At 43.4% G+C, this 13,081-nt stretch overlaps 1 protein-coding gene and 1 long non-coding RNA gene across 5 annotated transcripts in view; one reads left to right on the top strand and one right to left on the bottom strand.

Annotated features, from left to right (window-relative positions):
• Positions 1–13,081, top strand: part of LOC109690945 (serine-protein kinase ATM) — a 340,952-nt gene that overhangs the window by 147,203 nt on the left and 180,668 nt on the right. The gene's annotated exons all lie outside the window — the stretch shown is intronic.
• LOC109691034 (uncharacterized) overlaps positions 1–13,081 on the bottom strand; it is an 83,063-nt gene that overhangs the window by 69,590 nt on the left and 392 nt on the right. The gene's annotated exons all lie outside the window — the stretch shown is intronic.

The following is a 13,081-nucleotide window of genomic DNA, read 5'->3' as shown; positions in this document are numbered from 1 at the left end:
TCCAACATTGAATGGAAATCTCAACTAAATATCTTTAGTTCATTCCCTATGATTCTCAGAAAAACAAAACAGTTTTTCCAAGTTTTCTACCACTTTATAACAAGGAACACTACCTCCGGTGTCCGGTAACATGGCCCTTCTTTCCTTCTGAGGTTTTACCAGAAGTACCATTATTTATTTATAAATTATAAGTGGCCTTGAACTTGTGGTCTGCCTCAACCTCTGGAGTGCTTGGATTGCAGGCATGTGCTCCAGAAGTACCTTTCAGTGTTCATATTTCTACCAGCATTCTAGTAATGATAACATACGTCTGCGCTTAAGGTGACAGAAGCATTGCACACTGGTACCAATTGTCTCTAAGGCACGTAGAGTTATTCTGTATGAGACTCAGAACCATTCCTCTGCCCATTACTCAATTCCAAAGTTATTTCCACATTTTTACGTGTTTTTGTAGCACCACCTCACTTGCCAATACCAAATATTCATTTCCTCAAGTTGCCGTAACAATATACCTCAAACTTGGCAACGTAAAACAACAAATTTATTCTCTCACGGTTCTGGTGGCTACAAGTCTGAGAAAGAACCTGTTTCATGCTGTTGTGAAACTCGCCCTCCAAATTGTAGCCAGTGTAACTCCATATTGCAACAAGCCACCATTTCACTATTTTATGTGCCAGACTGGCAAGATAATCTTCCTCCCCACCGTCTAACAAAGTTTGCTGAAACCAGGAGAATCCCTGTTAAGAACGAGGACAGTGCTGGGCACCAGTGGCTCACACCTCTAATCCTAGCTACTCAGGAGGCAGAGATCAGGAGGATTATGGTTTGAAGCCAGCCTGGGCAAATAGTTTGTGAGATCCTATCTTTAAAAAACAAACCCATCACACACACACAAAAGGAGCTGGTGGAGTGGCTCAAGATGGAGCCCTGAGTCCAAACCCAAGTATCGCAAATAAATAAATAAATAAAAATAAAAAGGACGGAGTTCCTATAAACAATACTTTCCAAGAATCTGGTTTTGTCTATGCTTTGATACCTAAGCCTGGTGTTCTAAACCCAGGTCTGAATCAACTCTACTGTGACATATAAATTGGGAGCTTAGGAAGGTGACTCTGGGTGAATGTAGCCGTCAGTAATCTTCCATTGCCCTGTAGGTAACCCCAAACTCATTTACACATCAAGTTGAACTTGGAAGTTATTATTTGGGCTGTCAGCACTACCTAAATTTGGAGCCAGAGGTTTATTTCATGTCTCTCCAGGAAATTCATGCAACACATGCCTGTCCTGTCTTACAAACCAAGAGTCGCTGCCTTTGTCTCTACATGGCAGTCTCCTCTTCCTCTTTGTCTATCCCTTCCTGCGCTCTATTTTGTTAAAAGAACACCAGTCATGAGACTTAGGGCCCACGTCAATCCAATATGACTTTATATTAACTTGGTTACATCTCAGTGGCCTTATTACCAGATAAACCACATTTATAAGGACTAGAAAATAGCATTTGATTAAATCTTTTGCGAGATACTACTCAACCTAACACATACTAGTCAAACTTTGATGGAAGTTGCTTGTTATAGAAGAACTTAATTAGAAATGAGTATCAGAGTCAGGACCAGCAGCTTACCCCTGTAATCCCAGCTACTCAGGAGGCAGAGGTCAGGTGGATCGCAGTTCCAAGCCAGCCCGGGCAAACAGTTCATGAGACCCTATCTCAAAAACACCTAATACAAAAAGGGCTGGTGGAGTGGTTCAAGTGGTTGACTAAGTGTCTGCCTATCAAGTGTGATGCCATTAAGTTCAAACCCCAGTAAAGCCAAAGAAAAAAATAACAAACATCTTTTACGAATCTAATAATACATTTTTCTTAACTTCCCTATCGTTTTTCACTTTTTCTGTTGTTTTAATATTCCTAAAACTCACTTGTAGGAAACTACTGTGGGCTTTGGGCATTTACAGACAGGGAGATTTGATGTATGGAGACTTGTACTACTTTGCAAGACATGTTTCCGTTCAAGTTTTTGCCACTAGAGGGAGTTACCTGGCTAGATTTCCTCGATTGTGGCTAACTCACAATTCAAGATGAACTTGTTTCTGAAAGATGTAGCTCTCTTTAATAGACTTTTGTGGGCTAGGGATATAGCTTAGTGATCGAGCACTTGTCTAGTGTGTTCAGGTTCTGGGTTCAATCACTGGTGCCACCAAAAAAATTTTTTTTAATTTATATTCAGACACTATCCTACCTACTGTGGCAGGAGTAATTATCACAACCCACAAATTCATATCCTGCAAAAATTATTTAATTCTCTTTAATTTGATTTAATTTAAACTCCAACACTCCATTCTACCTGAAAAGAAATGTTAATGTAAACACTTTTACCTACACTCATTCAAGTTCAGTTAGGCTTAAGTCCAGTCACATCCAGGATAGTTCATATCATCCTGCTGTGCTCATCCATGGCCATGGCTGCATCTCCCACCTTGACTCGTGTGGTGACATCCAGTTTTCCAGGTGTGGGGGCCTCTTGCCAGCTTCAGCCTAGTCAACTTCTATACTCTTCACAGCCACAAGGGAGAAATGCCAATTTTGCTTAGTTTTGGGGGGGGTGGTGTGCATGTGTCCGGGATGCTAGGGATCAAACCCAGGCCTTGAGTATGCTAAAGTACATGCTGTACCACTGAGCTATACTCCCAGCTCCATTTAATTTTAGGGGGGCAGTTTTACTCAGAGGGACATTTTAGTCAGAGGCTCCTCATATTCTAACACCCTAAGCAGCCACTTCAGTCTGTGGAATCTGTGTTGCTCATATGGGCTTCTCTTTCATAGAAGCTGGTTTGAATCAGAGAATTTGCATCTCCTCTCATAACAATGAACTTATTGTGTGTGTGTTTTGTGGGGGGGGCGGGGCGGGGGTTGGTTCTACTGTCACATTCCTAAGTGGCTGGGCTGCAGGAGAGGCAGGTCTTTGGGTTTTGTCTCAGGGACACTCACCAGCAGCTAATCCTCTCCGGCTCTAGCTTTTCACCCCAAATTCTACTTAACTAGTATTAGGAGAGGGTAGGAAAATGGGTTCTTGGACCTTTCTTGTCTTTCTCCTGAACTGCAGTGATGGTTCTGCTTCACCTCTGGATGGACCATGGCTTTCCCTCAGGTAGGAATGGGGCATAGTCACAGATTGAAAAGGAAGAGGAGGTCTGGAGGTGTTGCTCAGGGTAGAGTGCCTGCTTTGTAAGTGTGAAGCCCTGGAGTTCAATTCCCAGTCCCATCAAAATAACAATAATAATAATAAAAAATGAAAACTGCCAAAAAAGAAAGAGGAGGGGGCAGGTGAAGATCATCACAACATCATTTGGTTCTCTCCTATTTTTCTTTTTTCTACATTTCTTTTTTCTCTTCCTCCACCTAAATGTAAATGTGTTTCCCCAAGTTTTGCTCTTCATACTCTTTTTTCCAAATCTCACATATAACACTGTCAGCATTTTTTGTTTGTTTGTTTTTGTGGTACTGGGGTTCGAACTCAAGGCCTACACCTTAAACCAACCAGCCCTTTTTTTGTGATGGGATTTTTCAAGATAGGGTCTTGAGGAACTGTTTGCCTGGGCTGGCTTTGAACCTTGATCCTCCTGATCTCTGTCTCCTGAGTAGCTAGGATTACAGGTGTGAGCCGCCAGCACCCAGCAACACCTTCAACTATTACCTCCTTCTCTAAGTCCCAATTCTGTACTTTAAACCTGAATTGGTTTCTAATTAAAGGGCATATAGAAGGTCAGATTTAATTTTTATTCATTTAGGAGTCTAAACTGCTCCCAAGTATGGAGCAATTAGTGTCATACAATTATTCTGGTTGTTGGTTTGTTTTATAGCCCAGGCAGACCTCAAATTCACCACTGTCCTGCCTCAGCCTCCCACGTGCTGGCATGCACCACCACACTTAACTTGGTCTCGTTTTCTTGAAATTCAGCTTTGAGGAGTAGCTTGCCTGAGGTAGCTCTGGCCCTAAGCTCACCGTCCTTCTTCCCCACATGCCTCTAAAACTCTCAGAGGCCGTCCTGACCAACTAGTGACAATATTTCCTGGCAGTGCCTTCAATGGCAGAGCTAGCCAATCAGAGCTGACCCCTGCCTAAGGCGGGTCTCTCCTAAGGCAAAACTAGTGAATGGTTAAGAGCCTAGACTGGCAACCAGATTGGGTTTAAATTACGGCTCTTGTCGCTACTTGCTCTGTGGCCTTGAACATGCTTCTGTATCTGAGTTTTCTCATTTGTAAAATGTCAACAATGATATTCCTTAATCCAGTGGGTTCTTATGAGGACTGCATGAATTAAACTGTGGCAGAACTTGTCCGTATTCACTGTATAAGTAGCTATTATTATAACCACTTATCTTTTACTGTTTGTTCTCCTAGTCTAGTCATCAGCCTTGGCCTCTCAAACTGGTAATCACGTGCCAAGCTTGGTGGGGCACACCTGTAATACTAGCACCTGGGAGAACTGAGACATGGGGATTGCTAGTTGGAAGCCAACCCGGGTTACATAGTGAGACCCAGTTCAAAAAGAAAAGCAAAACAAAAAAGAACCCCGAACAAAACATCCCGGTAATCTATTTATTAGGTCAGATGAGCTGTTTAAGTTTTTTGTTATTCATTTAAACATTCATCTTTTTCAGTTAGAAATATTATATATTCTGTGTGTTGGGTCTGAAGACTTAAGGCAGATGAGTGAGTATCCCATTCCCCCCATGGAGAGCACTATCACTTCCTGCATCCTGAGAAGGAGGTGTAAATCTGCATTTCTGCATCCTAAAGAGGAGATACAGGGTCTCATAGATCAGCCACAGGGCTGATGAGCAAACTGCTCTCAAGATTGTTTCCCCTCCCCCAATAAGGGGAAAAACAAACCAGTTCACCTAAGAAAGCCTGTGAATCCACAGCCAGTGAAAAGAACCCGCCTAACCCAGATTTAAAACGTCCATAAAAACCCAAGCCTTTAGCTGAGCAGGGAGCCGCCAGTTTCTGGGCTCTGCTGCACTGCTATAGCTGTAGCCTTTCCTTTCTCTCTAATAAATCCTTCTTCATGTACCAGCTTTGGCTCACAAGTCAATCAGCTGCCCCACGAGCCAGTTCTCTGGCCTGTGAAGGCAAGGACCCTCAACACCAGCCTGCAACACTTCAAACCACATAACATTTTGGCAATCACACAAAGGGACATTTCTACCAGCAGGGCACATAAAGTATGCATTTCACATTCATACAAAGCTCGAGTACTGGCATACATTGTAATCACTTTCTTTCAAAAACTATTCAAGCAATACAGACATGAAAATATTTGCACATGGCCTAGGTTAAGGTTAGCAGTCAGCAAGAGAGAAGGTCTGAGGTTGATATTCAAAGTGGGGAGAGAGGCAGGGACTGGGGTGTAGCTCAGAAGTAGGGTTCATGTCTGGCCCTGGGTTTGATCCTCAGCACTGCAAAACATAAAGAAAAACAAACAAACAAACCACCCAGAAACAACAACAAAAAAGAAAAAAACCCAGAAATCAAAGAGGAGGTGGCAGCACGTGCTGATTTATTGAATCTGGAGGTTCTCAGAGCTAGTTGTATGGATCACCAGAGTGTTTTAGGGACCAGGCTGAGTGACTGGGAAATTAAAGATGTTTTGTATTTTTATCTATGGCTATATTAAAAATTGTCCCTAACATTGTGGCTTTAAGCAGCAATAGTGGGCAGGAAGTGTGGCTCAAGTGGTAGTGTGCTTTCCTAATGATAGCTATTTATTTACTCTCCTTGTTTCTGTGGATCATGAACTCAGGGTATTATGATGGCTTGTCTCTGCTCCACATTATCTGGGATCACAGCTGGACTGTTGAAGGCAGGAAAGAGAAAACATCAGACTTTTAAAACCTGTATTTCCATCTGGACCTAGCCTAGGAAGTTGCATAACATCATTCTGCCATACCTCACTGGTGGGGCCAGTCAGCCTTCCTTGCCCAGATTCAAGGAGAGGGAACACCGAACCCTCTAGCTGCAAGAGTGAACCTCTGTAACACTGAAAGAGCTTTGTGGGGTGGGATAACCATACAGTATGGTCTTTTTTTTTTTTGTGAAGGGTTTTTTTTCAAGATATGGTCTCATGAACTATTTGCCTGGACTGGTGGTCTTCTTTGTAAATTGCAACCTTTCAAGCCAGGCTCTGCTGGTCCATGCCTGTAATCCTAATTACTTTGGAGGCTGAGATCAGGAGAATTGAGGCCAGCCCCAGCAAACAGTTTGTGAAAGCCTACCTCCAAAATAACCAGAGCAAAGCTGTGGCTCACATGGTACACAGCCTATTATGCCAACTTGAAGCATGAGTTCAAACCTAGTCTCACCAAAAGAAAAAAAAAAAAAGACAAAAAGAAAATTACAATCTTCCACAATTACCAAGTTGTAATATGTTGAACAAGCACAATAAAAATGGGGATTTTACTTTTAAAAATGGGTTGGCTTAGAGTAAGTTGAAGTGTTCTGTTTGTGTATTTTCACTGTTTTATATGACAATTGATATGAAGGAATTGAATATTATGAGGCCACAAAGATTTGCTGTCCTCAGCTGAAGGTGCAAAGTTACTAATGGACTTCCCAAATGTGTGAATAATAGAAGGTAACATTTGTGTCATTCTCCAGAAAAAGGTGTAGGAAAGCAATTTAATATAATGATACCATTTTAGCCCCTATCTCTACCTCTCTTTGTACAGTCATGGACAGAAAGTTAACATTTTTGTATATTTGTTCCCTCCTTAGATGGGGAGTGGATAATATTAGTCAATATGTGGAGTTCTGCTGGTGGAGTGGCTCAAGTATGCCTGCCTAGCAAGTGTGAGGCCCTGAGTTCAAACCCCAGTTCCACCAAAAAAACAAACCAACAAACAAAAAACAAAAAACACCCAAACCCCACCAAAACCAAAAAAAGAATACACAAACACAAGGGCTGGGAGTGTATCTCAGTGACAGAGTACTTGACTAGCATAAAAAAAAAAAAAAAAAAAGGGGGGGGGATGTTTATGGAATTCTGATGGTTACTGATAGAACAATAATGTCACCATTTTGTGAACTGGCCAAAAATGGCAACCCCACCCTTAAACAAATTCCCGAGCTCTAAGACAGCCCCGCCCCTACGAGAAACTACTGTGCATGCACTAACTTCCTTAACCTCCCCCTTCTATAAAAGCCACTGCTCACCCAGACTCGGGGCTGTGCCATCTTTCCTCCAGCCAGCCTGGCAGTTTAGGCCTGCCATTAAACTTTGCTCTATGGACGTGAGACTTTTCTCGTGAGCTTTCTTTGTGAGCGGCATTTTTCCTAACATTTGGTGCCATGACTTGAATCGGGTCGAGTTCCCGGCATTGACTTTGCTCTCCCGGTCTTCCTCCAGGATCTGAGCTGCTTTACCGGGACCCCCAATCCTAAAAAAAAGCCACACTCTCACTAGCTCACAGGGAAGTTCTTCTACCCCAGGGCACCTCCAACTTCCATCCACCACCGGCCAATCTTCCCTCAAGGTCCTCTCTCCCTTGCTGAGTCCTCCTCGCACACAGAGCTGTGATCTCTCTCTCTTTCATTTTCTCAAAACCCTAGTGCTAGGTCACAGCTCACTCTTGTCCTGGGAACCGGGTTCCCCACTAGGGACTGTGGACCCCCTGTGGTGAAGATGGTTCCTCTGGGTATTGTGTTCCACATTTCTCTCTCTTTACTGAGGACCTAATATTTTGGGGACGCCCGCCATATCTCTCCTCAGGTCAGGCCTTCACCATGGGAGTTGGACAATTCCAAATTCCTTCAGATTCCCCATTAGGATGTCTCCTGGCCAACCTTGGGCCCCTCCGCCTAACACCTGATCTTAAGCCACGAAAGCTCATTGTTCTCTGTAATCAGGCCTGGCCCCAATACCCATTAGACAATGCCTCCAAATGGCCACTTAATAGCACTTTCAATCCCAATATTTTAAGGGATTTATACAATCTCTGTGAGCTGCTGGTAAATGGAAGGAACTTTCTTACATCCAATCCTTTCCCTATCTCTGCATCAAACCCTCCCTCTGTACTTTCTGTTCCCCTGCGCAGATTCTATTAGGCTGTAAACCAGTTTCTAAATCAACTGAACCTAAATCCTCTCCCAAACCCCCTCCTTCCCCATTTAAACAGACTTCATGCACTGCTTACCATGCCTATCTCCTCCTATCTTCCTAAGAAACTTTCCCCATCATGGAGTTAAGCAAGCCACTCCTTGCCAACTCTGGCCTCAAGGCAGTTCCAGCTCTGAAGAGCTCATGCTCCCTTCCTGTGGGCTGAGACCAAGCCCAGGATTTATTCGGGTATGCCTCATGCTACATTGGCAGAGTCCTGTTTGAGTATGTCATCTGATGACTGCTTCCCCCCCCCCCAACTAATGTCCCTTTACCCTGAGACAGTGACCAGAGAGTGGAGTTTTCATTTTGCTGAAAGTGTTCCAGTACCAGTCAATGTGAGTGACCTAGAGGCACAGGTGATGGCTGATCCCTCAGGCGTGTGTCATGCCTCCAGGCTCTGCATTCCCCTCCCTTACCTAAGATGTCAGTGCACCTGTTCTGCCTCCTCCATGGTCTCACCACATGTCCTTTGTCTCTGTCTGCCTTCCCCTCCCTGGGCTTACTGGGACCCTGCCTCCCATGAAAAACTTGTAACCTGGTTCCTTATGACTTAAGTTATTCCAACTAGTTTGCCAGGCCTCTCAGTCTAAAGTAACTTTAAGTCAGCTGCTGTATCAAAAGTGCTTACAAAAACTGTGGCTGCCACGCTCATGCTGTAACTCCGCCCCCACAAGGGAAGGAGGGAAAACAAACAGGCGCACCTGTGCACAGGATGCCAGCACCTGGACACAGCAAAAACGCCTGCCATAGCTAAGAAAATCCATAGACAGCATGCAGCACATCCTGGGCCGCCAGCCACATGTGGTGATGGCTGTAGCCGGCCTCCACTTCCCCTAGAATAAACATGTGCAGAGTACACGGGAAGGGGGGAGGGGCGGCAGGCTGCAGGATTAGGCCTAGGCAGTCAGGCTTGCTTGTCCCGGGTGTGTGTGGAGGGCATTGCCGCCTTACACACACCCTGTTCCTAGCCCCACCTCACATCTCGGGGCATCAGACCCAGCCCTTGTAAGTCAATCGTTAGCTCAAGGTTACAGTTCCAGAAATAACAAAATAGACATTACTGTGGTCTCTAAACTTCTCATTTAAAATTTTCTATACCTTTGGCCTCAACATAAATTTTTCCCTCCAAATATTAACACTAGTTGTCCCTATGGTACTGTTATTGGTCTGAAATGCCCTCTGAATGCCGTTCTCCAACTTTACAAATGATTTATTTCTTTGTTAAAAAGGCAGCCTTTATTAAAGAGGCTGCCTGATTTTAGCTAAAAGACAGGATCCTAGCATTTTGTTCTTTCTAGATGGGATCTGCACCTTCCAGTCTTCTGGCTTGTAGATGTTAAAAGCTTTGTATTGAGGCCAATATGCCTTGGGTGACCAAGAGAAGTGGCCTTCACAGGGTTCCTTAAATTACAATACCATAGTCCAATTAGACCTTTTCTATAAAAGGAAAAAAAAAAAAAAATATATATATATATATATATATATTTGGGGATAAAGATGTAGCTCAATGAAAAAATGTATGCCCAGCATGTACAAAGCCCTCGGTTCAATTCCCCAGCATTACTAAATAAAAAAAAAAATGGTAAAGAAGATAAGTGGCATTAATGTCACTTCAGCCATCTCATAGTGGAAGAAAGTAATTTAACCTAGACCAGATCCCTCATTCTTCAAGTGAGGAAACTGAGGCCCAGAACAGTTCAGAGACCTGCTCTCCAGAGTGTCAGGTGTCAATGTAAAATAACAACTTTACTTTACAGCAACAACCTAAAAAAAAAAATCCTCTTACCATTCTACAACATCTTAAGGAGGCTATCAGAAAGCATACCACAATGGACCTAGAGTCACAGGTGAGAGAGTTTCTCCTCAAAGATAAATTTCTAACAGTCAGCCCCAGATATTTGTAAAAAACTCAGACTGTGGCTGAAGGGAAAAAGTCATTGAACCAAGTAATACAGCTAGCCATGTCTGTATTTATAGCTATGTCTGTATGTCTGGGACCTTACTAACAGGAGAGAAAAAGATAAGAGACACCATGGCCTCACTGCTGCTCTAAGAGGGCCCCACCTGACTGGGGCCTGTATCCTGAACTTGCTACCATGGTGGATGGGAGGGGCACTTCTGCAGAGAATGCTCAAGGAGAGACAGCCTGGGAGACAGCCCCGCCCCCAACTGGGACCCTGCCCACTGCAAGGGTAACCACTGGAGGTCTAAGTGCCCATGCCACCAGATGGAAGGCGAGGTGCCACCTCCTATGGATTTATGGGTCCTGTCCATGCTCCACTTATTAATATCGAAATTGAGGAGCCTTAGGTAGTCATGATGGTAGAGAAGTGAAAGGTCATTTTCCTTCTAGACAGTGGACCCTGTTTCTCTGTTTTACCTTTTTCTCCTGGTCCCTAGTCCAATGACAAAAGATATCATTCGGGGCAAATCTGGCCAGCCCCTAGAGTGCTAGTTTACCTGGCCTCTGGCCTGCTCTTGGGGAGACCTCCTCTTCTGTCACTCTTTCCTCACATTACCTAAAACTCCAGTGCTCCTGCTGGGATGGGATTTACTATCTCAATTAAAAGGTCAAGTTCTCCTCCCCCCAGGCAGCTATCTCTGCTGCCCCCTCCTTCAGGAGCAAATAGATTCCACAGTGTGGACTGATGAGATGAGTGTAGGGTGAGCCAGGACGGCCCTCCCTATTCAAATAAAACTCAAAAATCCCTCACAGTTTCCATACCCAAAACAATATCCCCTCAAGCCTGAGGGATGATGAGGCCTTAAAACAACAAGGGCTACTAATTAGTTGCTTCAGCCCCTATAATAAATTTAAAATTCTTAAAATAGTTAATTTTAAAATACAAGCTACAAAGTAAACCACTAAAAAGGATATAGATAGGTAGTAAATGTATTTTTTGAGAAGTTAAAGGAAAAAGAAATGTTTTTGGATGAGAAAGGATTTTGTAAAAAAGGGTTTATCCTAAAGATTGTTTCAAATAGGAGGGATAAAGACAAGCCATCAAAGGGTTTAGTATGTTATATGAAGGTCTGAATAAGTTTTAAAAGTGTATAATAAAAAGCTTTGATGTGTAATAAAGTTAAAGTTGAGTATAAGAGTTGCCTAAAAGATTTTTAGGGTCATTTCAAACTAAAATCAAATCCTTTATGTGTATAAAATAACAAGGTTATCTTAATATTGTTCTGCTCTGAGTAACGTCTACAAAAAACCATTACCGAGAAAGATTTTATCAAAGAAATCATTTGTGTTTTCTGCTGATCTTGTCAAGCTTTAAAATCAGAGTTCATTTACATATTTGCTTATGTGTCTTAAATGACCACCTTGTAACAGTGTTATGTTATACTTTAAATATGGTACAAACATTTAAAAGGTTAAAAGTGTCAATTTATATAAAATAATGAGCTAAAGCTCTCTTTTATCCAAGAGTGTTACATTTAAATCCTGACAGCCCCTGCCTCCCACAGGTCACCTACCTAGGTGTGGCCTTAAAAGGGACAGACTCACTCCCTGAGTCAATAAATGCATCAACCCAGTCTTCTGTTTCCCAACCCGAATACCATAAAACAGCTTACAGCTTTTCCTGGGAGTTATAGGATTTTGCAGAATTTAGATCCCTAGGTATGCAGTCCCTGAGCAGACACCTTTTTATGCTCCTCTTAATATTCCTATTTGGGTTTTAAATAATGTATGGCCACCCATTTCTCTTAGAAAACTTGCCTCCAACAGACTCTGCTCCTCTGGCTGACTACCTGCCTTCTCAGGGAACTTCTCAGAGAGCATGCAGACCAGATCCTGCCCCACCCTATAACAATTATCTGTTAAACCAGGGCATCTTGTTCTCCAAAAAGGATCTTCTACTCTGGGTTCCCCCAATGGCGGCACCTCTCAAGAAACAATTAGAAAAATGGAGAAGGGAATTGGAGGACCCTTGAAATTGTCTAGGGAACAACATTTCACAGTGGTTCTCCTGGCCAATGCCGATCCTAATGCCTGTTTCTTGCTCTCCTATTCTTGAGCTTCCTCCCTTGTGTCATACTGCATGTCTGCTATTGCTAATCAAAAGTTTAACCAGTTGCACCTCCAGGGACACCAACCTCTCCAAAACCCTCCAGAGGAGAGGACTGCTATGAGGGCCCCCACCAGGACACAGGAGCCTGAGGATCCTGCCCCATACAACATCCCCTGCCAGGAGGAAGCAGCTAAAGAGACCGATGCTTCACCTCAATTCCTGATCCACAGCCCCTACCCTCATCATTATTTTAAAGAAAAAAATGTCACCATTTTGTGAACTGGCCAAAAATGGCAACCCTTCCCTTAAACAAATTCCCAAGCCACCCCTGCTCCTGTAAGGAGAATGGCCTACTCAGTCCTCCCCCAGTCCACACCGGGGAGGCCGCAAGCATTGTTTTTGTGTAAATTATGTAATGCAAATTTTTTAATCTTCGTCTTAACACTTTTCTGTTTTGTTTTATTTTGAATGGTCAGCCATCGTTTCCCCCCTTTTTATCCCCCAACTTGAAATGTATGAAGGCTTTTTTGGTCTCCCTGGGAGTGGGTTGAGGTGTGGAGCAGCGGCCAGGACTTCCCTGTACACTTGACTTGAGACCAGTTCAATAAAGTGCACACCTTAAAAAAAAAAAAAAAAAAACCAAAAAAACCCCAAATTCCCACGCTCTAAGACAGCCCCACCTCAACCAGACTACTGCGCATGCGCCAGCTTCCTTACCCTCCCCCTTCTATAAAAGCCACTGCTCCCAGAGTCAGGGCTGCGCCATCTTTTCCCGCGGCTTAGCATTAAATTTTGCTCTATGGACCTGAGACTTTTCTCCTGCGCCTTCTTTGTGAGCGGTGTTTTTCCTCGCAGTTACTCCAATCCTTAATTGTTCAGTAAAGTTTGGCTATTTTTATGTATTCTACCCCT

Source organism: Castor canadensis, chromosome 2 (genome assembly GCF_047511655.1).
Source record: "Castor canadensis chromosome 2, mCasCan1.hap1v2, whole genome shotgun sequence".
NCBI classification, from domain to species: Eukaryota; Metazoa; Chordata; class Mammalia; order Rodentia; family Castoridae; genus Castor; species Castor canadensis.
This window is presented reverse-complemented; position numbering and strand designations above follow the sequence as displayed.